Raw genomic sequence first — 11703 nt, 5'->3', positions numbered from 1 at the left:
AGGGGAGGAAAAGAGAACAATCTCATGTTTTTTACGTTTTTGTTTTGTTTTTTAATGGATTTTATTTAAGGCCACTTTATTTATTTATTTTTTAGTGAAAGTCATTTGTCAAATTTTCAACGGTAAAGACCTAACAATAAAAAATTGCACCAAAATGACTTGAAGCCAAGTTCATTGCTCCAATGGTGGAGCTATGTTTTACACCAAAATAGCGCCTCACCCTCTATCTACAGGGAAAATCTCCACCAAATTTGGTGCAATAATTTTTATTTTTTTAAATAAAATTATTTATTTTTAATAATTATTAATAATGTATAAATAATAATTTAAGACTTATTTCAAAGAATATTTTTTTTTTAATAAAAGATTTGAAGTAAATAGATTGGAATTAAGTAATTGGCGTCAAAATCGTACTATTAATGTCATAAGATTGGATTTTTAATTGGACCAATTTGTGAGGCCGATAAAGAAAACTTAGACAAAATTCGGGCTGAAACTCGATCGAGATTAGGGGATGAGTGGAGCAGGAAAAGTTGTGTGCGTGACTGGAGCATCGGGCTATATTGCCTCATGGCTGGTTAAGCTTCTGCTTCAGCGGGGTTACACTGTTAAAGCCACTGTTAGGAACATCAGTCAGTATCTCAATTTATATGTTTTTTGCAATTTTTTTTTGTGGGTTAGGAATTATCAATTTCTTGATGAACTTAAGTGTTGGTAGCTTGAAATCATGGGTTGGTCATAAAACTAGGAAATTTCATTGCTATTTTGTGTATTCATATTGAAAAGTTATGTCCTTGTTTTTGCTTTCTGGGTTTTTATCTTGTTGAATGTAACAGTATATTTACTATTTTTTTATCACGATTTTACCTTCAGAAAGTAATCTTGTCGTTTTGTTTTGCAAGTTTTTGATGTGATGTCCTGATGTTCTTGATCACTGACCTCAAAATAAATAAAAAATAAAATGCAACAAAAACAGAACTAATGAGGAAGGATCCGGCGTATGGCCTAGTGGGAACTTTTGTTGCTATCTTTATGGCTATTTTTTTTAAAATTCTCGTGAATAGAAACTAGGGAGCAGCTACTTAGTTTTCTGTTTTTTTTTCCGATGATTGTCTTTATTGTATCAGCTACTTAGTTTTCTGTTGATTGGCCTTACAATTATAATTCTTCAGACCTCTCATCAAATGAGTGTTGGAGGTGTTCCATGAATGATTATGATATCTTGAGTCTTGACGTTCGCCCCTTCTTTTGGCTTGAACCAAAGCCATAAATATAAGAAATCGGGGAACTACACTAAATGATCATGTGCAAATTCAGATTTTTGTGTAGTACATAAAAATGTACATACCCCCCCTCCTCCCTCCTCTGCTCGGCCATTGAGGTGCGATATAGTTTTAGTAAGAAATTATTGATGTTTCTGCTGTTGTGGGCTGTGCCCATGACTTCAGTGAGTAATATTCTTCAAGATATATCTGCTATCAACATTTGTCTAAGCACTTTGAAACGCAGATGATCTAAATAAAGTAGCCCACTTGAAAGAACTTGAGGTAGCTGAGGAGAGATTACACTTGTTTGAAGCCAACTTAATTGAAGATGGATCTTTTGATTCCGCGGTTCATGGTTGTGAAGGGGTCTTTCACACAGCCTCGCCAGCTTTCCTTGAAACAACCAACCCACAGGTTCATTGTTATCCTTTACTATTTTTAATAATAATAACTAGGTAAATTATTATTTTTCTCTGGAGCCTTTGTTTTTTATCATTCTCATTGTTCATTGTGATGAACTTGAACACTTGTCAGATTCACTTGTCTTGTTTTGATTTGGAGTAGGTCTCTTGTGAGACGGTCTCACGAATCTTTATGTGTGAGATGAGTCAGCCCTACCGATATTCACGATAAAAAGTAATTCTTCTGGCATAAAAAGTAATATTTTTTCATGGATGACCAAATAAGAAATCCGTCTCACAAAATAAACCCGTTAGACCGTCTCACGTAAGTTTTTGTCTTTGATTTGTTGTACATGTGATACCCTTGACGAAATTTACGATATAAAAATAAAAATATATTTATAGATTTATTTTTATATTCTGAAACAAAATTCAGATATTTGATTTCCATTTTTGGGCTATATTTTGTTTCACGCCTTGTAAATATAGTACGGATTTTTACAATATATTCAAAGGAACACAATTATTTTCAAATTAATTAATAATTTGCTAGTATAATTTTCAAATTAATTATTTTTATTTCCTTATTATTGTGCAATTATTAGTAATTAAAATTTTTAACTGGTATTTTAAATTCATTTTAATGGTGATATCAATTCCTCCAATTTTAATTTTTATGTCAATTATTTTATCAATTAAGATAATCAATTACCCATTTATATTATATTTATTGATTAGTCATAAAATCAATCTTTACACCCTAATTATTATTAGTCATAAACCACCATAGCCTATCAAATCCCTACACACGTTTCCTCCCCTTGTCTATAAAATACCATTTGATTCTTCCTTTCAGCCGAATGATCTTGTTTCCAAATGAGGTTATTAGTTTAATTTTCAGATTAATGAGTTTTAATTTCTATATTTAATTTGAAATTACTAGTGTTTAAGAAGTTGTAACCGATTTTCATCCATTTCTTTTAATATCATAATTTCCCCTATTTAAGTGGTGACTTATCGTGTACTCATCTTCAATATATAAAGAGCAAAAATTCGTGTGAGACGGTCTTATGGGTCGTATTTTGTGAGACGGATCTCTTATTTTGGTCATCCATGAAAAAATATTACTTTTTATGCTAAGAGTATTATTTTTTATTGTGAAATCGTTAGGGTTGACCCGTCTCATTCGTGAGACCGTCTCACAAAAAACTACTCAATATAAAGCCTTAACTAGCCAAAAGGTTGACACTCAAGATTTAGAGTCAATTCATATTCGGTACAATTTTGTCTTCATTTTGGTTGTCCACTTGTATACTAGAAATTATATTTCTAGATATACATATTTGTTTTTGTTTCAAGTGTTGAAACCCAACATTGCCACACGTCTCATAAACTCTTCCGTTCATATTCGTATATACCTATTCCTTTTTAATTGAATTAGCGGCAGAAATGACAAAGGCCACCGAATATACACGCCTTTTTAGTAGAAACATCGAATATTTTGAATTATAGATATTTTAGAAATTTTTGAGCTCTGCCCAATAGTTGATGATAGAGGATGATCGCTCTATTTTTTTACACTATGGATTTGAGGCTACCAAAATACTTTGTAAGCGGACTTTTATGTGTATATATATATTTTCATAATGTTTTGCATACTTTTTTTTTAAGTAGACTTATGTTTTAAAATAATTATTATGTTTTAAATCGATCTTTCACAATATGATTTGTTCTATTCCATCTTCGATTCGTTCTATTCTTCTAAGTATGTTCATTTTCGTTTCAAGAATTTTTATAAATTCAAAGACACTGAAATAATTTGAATTAGAAATGGTGAAGGAATTTTCCGAAACATGATAAGATATGACAAGTTTATGTTCCTGATGCGGTGGATAAGAATGATTGATATATGGGCTCACTTCTTAGAAGAATTACATATAAGAGACTGATCAGTAAAACATGAAAAATTAGATGAATTTTATTGCTATATGTCAAAGGCACTGTTAAGATTGGAATTAGAAATGAAACACGATAAGTTTATAGCCTTGATGCGGTAGGTAATAATAACCGATATATGATCTTACCCACCTTGGAAAATGAGATGAAATAATAGGCAATAAGAATATGATATGTATATGAGATGTTTATGATATGCGTATGACAAGTATAAGCTATGTTTTGCATTCTGTCTATTCCTTCCTGTTGCAATATGTCACTTTCTAATTTTCACGGCTATATATATGTATATTCTGTTGTTTATGTGTTCGATCGACTTTTACTTACTGAATATTTCACAAAAAACTCGCCCTTTATACTCCGTCCTCAGATAAAAGCAAGAACTCAACGAGGAAGAGCATACTTAGTTTTGAGTCCGGTGAAAAGAAGAAATTTAAAATTGTTATTAATTAATTTTCGCTGTCGTTATGTCGATAAATTTTAACTCCGCTGAGGTATTTGACTTGTGGTTTGTATTTTGAGATATAAGCACAAATTTCGCAATGAAATAATATAATGGTTTTAATTAAATTATGTACTACGAGGCTTGTTGTTTTCTCAATTTTTATTTGAAAGCAACGCCGACGTCGCATCTCGATTCCAGGGCGTGAAAATATATTTGAAATCTAGAACTTGAACTCCAACAATATTTTATCTCTAAATATTTTCACACAGTGCTAAAACCTTGACTGTAAGTAAATTCATGGCAGGGAGTGAGGAAGACCGAAGTTCAAAATTTACACATATGAATGCATTTGGAAGTTTTCCCGACATTGTTTAGATTAATTTCCTTATTGTCCTTGGCTTTACATATCTTTTTTTTTTTTTTGAATCTTTTGTCAAACTAAATTCTTGATTTATTTATGCTATCGGTTTAGGCAGAACTAATAGAACCGGCTGTGAAGGGAACTCTAAATGTCCTAAAATCATGCAGCAAAGAATCATCTGTTAGAAGAGTAGTGCTAACATCCTCTGTCGCTGCAGTTACATTCAATTTCCGTTCCAAGGGCCCCGAAGTTATAGTTGATGAGACATGGTTTTCTGATCCAGTATTCTGTGAAGAAATCAAGGTTTGTAGCCATGAGAGTACCATGGATTTTATCCTTTTCTACTCTATATTCTTATCCTTCATGGATTCATCATGATCCAGAATTATTTCCAACTATGAGATTGAAAATTTAAAGGATCCTCTAGGCACCTGATGTTGATGATTATGATTCTGTTGAGGTTTGTTTCTATTAAAATACCCCACAAATTTGAATGCAATAGACGGTCTCTTGAAAAATAAACTGAGATTAATGTAACATAAAAAGTTTGAGAAATTTTTTGATCCAAACATCATATCTCATGCGCGCGGTCGTGGTATTGCCTCTCAAAAACATTGGCAGAGGAAGCTGCATGGAAATTCTCTAAAGAAAATGCCATCGATTTGGTAGTAATAAATCCTGGATACACGATTGGTCCCCTCCTTCAGCCAATGCTTAATTACACTTCTGAGGCTTTCTTGAACTTGATCAAAGGTGTGTCAAACGGTTTTTATGTCTTTTCGCGATTCGGTATTTTTTTAGCATAAAACTAATGTTCCATTACAGGAAAGGGAGGATTCCCATCCTATCGATTTGTTGATGTTAGAGATGTTGCTCAAGCACATATTTTGGGGTTCGAGAACCCTTCAGCTAGTGGCAGATACCTTTTGGTTGAAAGACCTTAAACTGGTTCGGAAGCTTTGAATATTTTACAGAAGATTTATCCTTCCATGGACGTTCCTAAAATGTAGGTCTTTCTTTGAAGATAATCAACTTCTGTTAATGCATTACTGCCAAATGGGGAATACCCTTTGCCATGCAGCTTGAGATGAAGTTTATTTAACTACTGTTTGAAAAGTGGATGTCCAAATGCAAACTTAGGTTTCTTATCCAAAGCTTAGGCCTTAGCTATTCTCACCTTCGCTTTGCAAGGAACTGAGCGAGCGCGCATCAGCCTGGACGGTTGCCATCCTTTCTCCTAACTTCTTCATCCGTGCTTACATGTTTTTTTTCCAAATAAGATACATATGATTTTCTCCCCTAGCAATTTATTGTTTAAATTTGCCTCCTATGTATCCTGAATCGCTACCAAATGCTTAAGTTTCATGATGGATCAAGGTTCCAACCAGGTAAAATTTGATACGAAATTCCCTTTGTTTTTCCGCCGATCCATATTGCAGTTAGACACACACAACCATCGATATGAATTTCTGTATAGTTAGTTTCATGGCAATAAGTTTCCAGCTTTGAACCGGCAATGAAATCTACAAACCGTGTAGCGTACAGTGATTGTGTTATTCTTCAGTATAAAAGATGTATGATTTCCGGGATTGCTTCTTGTTCAAACAACATACAAACCGTTTATGTACCACCCTCTCCTTACCTTTACCTGAGACAAGAAAATATGTTGAGATATACTATTCGCTTGGATTTCTTACTCAAGAACAAGATATTTCTCTAAATAGTTCATTTCCCTCTTGACTATCCAATGGTTTCTTGCACTTATGATACAAATGCTAACTAGTTTTGCATGCAGTCCTGCAGGAGATCCAACATACCAGGTATGCAACAAAAGAGCACAAGATTTGGGCGTCATCTTCACGCCTTTCGAGGTGAGCCTCAAGGATATGATTGAAAGCTTGAAAGAGAGAATTTTACTTGGTTGAATCTGCAAATAGCTCTCACCTTGGTGCCGATTGTATCTCATAATCCATCGAATGTAGCAAGTTATCCAGTCATTTTAGCCAGACTCTTGAAAGAGCATATAGAATTTATTAGCTTGAACCTTAATAATAATAAATAAAAAAAACTCGTTCAAGGATTATTTCAAAAAATTATATCAAATAAATAGTCATATGTAGGAAATTCGAGAGATCGAAATTAAGAAATTCAGGAGGTTGACAAATTAAGAAAATATCAATTAAAACATATAATAATAAATTAGAGATTCAAAATTTTGTGACTTTTAACAGAGTTGTCTACTAAATTTAATAACATATCATCAAAATGAGTTTGCTGAAAATGAAAATAATTATTTATCTGCATGATGCATTCAAATTTTGTATTGTTTTATATCATTTTATTTACTTACAGTTAGGGTTTTGTGTCATATTTATATGTGTAATGCTGCATAAGTGATTAACATGATTGGTCATTCCTAATTGTAAATTATTATTTTTTTTCCTAATTGTATGATCTATTCAAATTATTAATTCAAATGGTCATATTTACTTATTTTAACTATTAATTATATAAAATAATATCTTGTGCATCGTAAAAGTGAGATGCTAGTTATATATAATACATGATTTGTTATATTTCAAATATTAATTGTGAGCATTAGCATTATATAATGCATGGTTATAGCAATTTCGTTTATTTGAATTTTATCATGAATATTTCATGTTAAACAAAATATCACGCTCCGAAACCTAGACTTGTCATCGACGTTGTTTAACAATTTAAATAGTAAAACAAGCCACATATTACATAAAATAGTCAAAAGTCAGTTTATTACATAAATCATGACTGGAAGCGATGACATAACTAAAATTAATGCTTGAAACTGGTGTCTCGAACTTGATTACAAACTCAAAAACATGTGCTGTTCAACATCTTCCAATTGATTTTCGAGCTTGTCTGAGGAGGGAAGTAAGCGAGTGAGTTTTTGGGAAAACACTTAGTATGTGAGGGTCAATCGTACACAAGAATATCGAAATATATATAATATGAGTTCAACTGTGACATGTCTCAGAACATGTCACAACATTAATCATGACATTAGACAAACAAAATTCGAAACAAGCTATCAAAACATATAGTAGATGAAGCATAAAGTTATACAAGACTTTGTTATTCATCTTTTTATCCATGATGTACTAATCAGTCCCTAAATGTTATTTCTCAAAGAGGCAGGCCATATATCGGTATTATAATCCACAACACCAGGGTCTTATCTTATCTTATTTTATCATGTTTCATAAATTTTCTTACCACTTTTAATTTGAATCGTAATAGTGAATTTTCATGATTTTATTGCGTAACAAAGGAATAATGTGGAAGAAACATATATGAAATCAGATGAGATGAAATGAGTAGTGTACAGTTGTGTAACGTCCAAAAATCCAGTTACGTAAACCGCATGCATAAAAATTATTAAATTGTAATTTAATTAAATGATTTTGGATGCATAAATGATATATTCTGATTGACTAAATGATTAATTGTGTAGTTTTTCTTAATTTAAACATTTTCAGACGAATATCGGTGGTTGGCCGGGGATCAAGGACCCAAGATAATTAAGGTGTTAAATATTTAAAAGCTAAATTTTTATTTTTAGTTAAGAAAATATTTATTTTAATTTAAGAATTTTTGAATTTTTAAGGTCAAATTTAAATTAATTAGTGGGAGCAAATAATTTTATGTAATTTATATGAGATTTTGGAAATAATTGTTTTTAAATTTTTTTTTGAGAATTAATGATTTTATTGATCTTAATGAGTCAAATTTATTAATTAAAAATTAGGGTTGATTAAGCTCATTAATTAATTGAATAAAAAGCCTTTTATTATTTATTTTTTTTAAAAAAAAGAGTCCTAGCCCTAAATACACTCCCCACCTCTTGAAACACACACACACACAAAGTTACATGAATTGAAAAAGGTGAATAAATGGCCGAAACTTGGGATCTTTGGCAAGGGAGTTTTCGATTTTTTTTCTCCTTCGTTCTTCGAATTTCTTTATCATTCTTCCTTCCAACAACGATCACTCGAATCTCTTGCATCTTATTGTGGGTTTTTGTCGAGAAAAAAGGGTAGAAATCGTCCCACGTTCGTCACCGACATTACACCACTTCGATATTCGTATTTCGAGCAATTTAAACACAAATGAACGTTCTAAACCTTTCTTTTTTGCATCATTCAAACCATGATATTTTGAAAGAAAAACATGCTAATCAAGTTTTATTGACGCTTTGAATAAATTATTTTAAAGTTTAGAAGTTTTTAATACACGTTTGAGTCGCATTATGATTCCTAGGGACCCGCTGCCACTTAGGGGAAAGGAGATGATGTTTAGAAGTCCTAAAGGAAGCCCCATGTAGGTTAGAAATGGGCTGGAATGGGAGGGGAAAGCGCCGAGCCTTGGTCAGGGTGTATTGCATGTGTTGGGTTATTTTTTGGGGAAAGAAAGGGGGAAAGACGGCGCATGGTGGGATTTGTGGGGGAGCTAGTGGGTAAGTGGTCCAGGTCCAGTAGGGACCTAGGAGGGTGGCTAAGGGGCTGGAGTTGGTCAAGCTAGTGGCTGGTCGGAGGTGGTTCACGGGAAAAAGGGGCCGCGACGCGCAATTATGGGGAAACCATGTGTTTTGGCTAGGGCTTACGGAAGAGGCTGGATTGTGGTCTTGTGTGGACCAGACTGTGGCTCATGAGGGTGGACTAGGGTGTAGTAAGTCGTGGTTCGAATTTGGGAAAAAGTTATTAAGTTTGGAGTTAAATCGAGTTACGAAACGGAATTATGGTTTAGCGATGAAGTTGAATAAATCGAAGGGCGTGAGTTTATGTTTGAGAAAATTAGTAGAAGTAAAAAGATTAGGTTATATGATGGTTCGGGATAGGCTCGAGTCATGAAACGTAGTAAAAAGTCAAAAACGGGAAGTACGGATTCCAGGGGTAAAATGGTCATTTTACGTCTCGAGTAGTTCGTAAAAAGGGTTGAAATCATCCCACGCTCGTCACCGACGTTACACCACTTCCATATTCATATTTCAAGCGTTTTAAACGCAAATGAACGTTCTAAACCTTTCTTTTTGCCTCATTCAAACCATGATATTTTGAAAGAAAAACATGATAATCAAGTTTTATTGACGTTTTGAATAAATTATTTTAAAGTTTCAAAATTTTTAATACAAGTTTGAGTCGTAATATGATTCCTAGGGACCCGCTGCCACTTAGGGGAAGGAAGATGATGTTTAGAAGACCTAAAAGGAGTCCCATGTGGGTTAGAAAAGGGCTGGAATGGGAGGGGAAAGCGTCGAGCCTTGGTCAAGGTGTATTGCATGTGTTGGGTTCGGTTTTGAGGAAAAAAAGGGAGAAAGACGGCGCATGGTGGGCTTTGGGGGGGGAGCTGGTGGGTGAGCGGTGTTGTAGTGACCTAGGAGGGTGGCTAAGGGGCTGGAGTTGGTCTAGCTAGTGGCTGGTCAGAGGTGGTTCACGGGAAAATTGGGCCGCGACGCGCAATTATTGGGAAACCATGTGTTTTGGCTAGGGCTGAGGGAAGAGGCTGGACCATGGTCTTGTGTGGACTAGACTGTGGCTCATGAGGGTTGACTAGGGTCTAGTAAGTCGTGGTTTGAATTTGGGAAAATTTTTTTAAGTTTTGAGTTAAACCGGGTTACGAAACAAAATTACGGTTTTGCGATTAAATTGAATAAATCGAAGGGCGTGAGTTTACGCTTTAGAAAATTAGTAGAAGAAAAAAAATAAGGTTATATGATGGTTCGGGATAGGCTCGAGTCAAGAAACGTAGTAAAAAGTCGAAAATGGGAAGTTCGGGTTTCAGGGGTAAAATGGTCATTTTACGTCTCGAGTAGTACGTAAAAATGGTAAAAATCGTCCCACATTCGTCATCGACGTTACACCACTTCGATATTTATATTTCGAGCATTTAAAACGCAAAAGAACGTTCTAAACCTTTCTTTTTGCATCATTCAAACCATGATATTTTGAAAGAAAAACATGATAATCAAGTTTTATTGACGTTTTGAATAAATTATTTTAAAGTTTCGAAGTTTTTGATACACGTTTGAGTCACATTATGATTCCTAGGGACGCGCTGCCACTTAGGGGAAGGGAGATGATGTTTAGTAGTCCTAAAGGGAGTCCCATGTAGGTTATAAAAAGGCTGGAATGGGAGGGGAAAGCGTCGAGCCTTGGTCAAGGTGTATTGCATGTGTTGGGTTCGGTTTTGAGGAAAAAAAGGGAGAAAGACGGCGCATGGTGGGCTTTGGGGGGGGAGCTGGTGGGTAAGTGGTGTAGTAGTGACCTAGGAGGGTGGCTAAGGGGCTGGAGTTGGTCTAGCTAGTGGCTGGTCAGAGGTGGTTCACGGGAAAAGGGGGCCGCGACGCGCAATTATGGGAAAACCATGTGTTTTGGCTAGGGCTGAGGAAAGAGGCTGGACCGTGGTCTTGTGTGGACTAGACTGTGGCTAATGAGGGTGGACTAGGGTCTAGTAAGTCGTGGTTTGAATTTGGGAAAAATTTATTAAGTTTTGAGTTAAATCGGGTTACGAAACAAAATTACGGTTTTGCGATTAAATTGAATAAATCGAAGGGCGTGAGTTTACGCTTGAGAAAATTAGTAGAAGTAAAAAAATAAGGTTATATGATGGTTCGGCGTAGGATCGAGTCAAGAAACGTTGTAAAAAGTCAAAAACGGAAACTTTGGGTTCCAGGGGTAAAATGGTCATTTTACGTCTCGAGTAGTTCGTAAAAAAGGTAGAAATCGTCCCACGCTCATTACCAACGTTACACCACTTCCATATTTGTATTTCAAGCGTTTTAAACGCAAAGAAACGTTCTAAACATTTCTTTTTGCATCATTCAAACCATGATATTTTGGAAGAAAAACATGATAATCAAGTTTTATTGACGTTTTGAATAATTATTTTAAAGTTTCGAAATTTTTAATACACGTTTGAGTCGTATTATGATTCCTAGAGACCCGATGCCACTTAGGGGAAGGAAGATGATGTTTAGAAGTCCTAAAAGGAGTCCCATGTAGGTTAGAAAAGGGTTGGAATGGGAGTGGAAAGCGTCGAGCCTTGGTCAAGGTGTATTGCATGTGTTGGGTTCGGTTTTGAGGAAAAAAAGGGAGAAAGACGGCGCATGGTGGGCTTTGGGGGGGAGCTGGTGGGTGAGCGGTGTAGTAGTGATCTAGGAGGGTGGCTAAGGGGCTGGAGTTGGTCTAGCTAGTGGCTGGTCAGAGGTGGTTCATGGGAAAAGGGGGCCGCGACGCGCAA

At 34.9% G+C, this 11703-nt stretch overlaps 1 pseudogene; it reads left to right on the top strand.

Moving 5' to 3' along the window:
- The first annotated feature begins 444 nt into the window (after positions 1–444).
- LOC142527939 (phenylacetaldehyde reductase-like) lies at positions 445–6483 on the top strand (annotated as a pseudogene).
- Positions 6484–11703: the final 5220 nt, after the last annotated feature.

The sequence above is a fragment of the Primulina tabacum genome, chromosome 15, assembly GCF_025594145.1.
Source record: "Primulina tabacum isolate GXHZ01 chromosome 15, ASM2559414v2, whole genome shotgun sequence".
Taxonomy (NCBI): domain Eukaryota; kingdom Viridiplantae; phylum Streptophyta; class Magnoliopsida; order Lamiales; family Gesneriaceae; genus Primulina; species Primulina tabacum.
The sequence above is the reverse complement of the archived record's forward strand: the minus strand, read 5'-3'. Positions and strand labels throughout refer to the sequence as shown.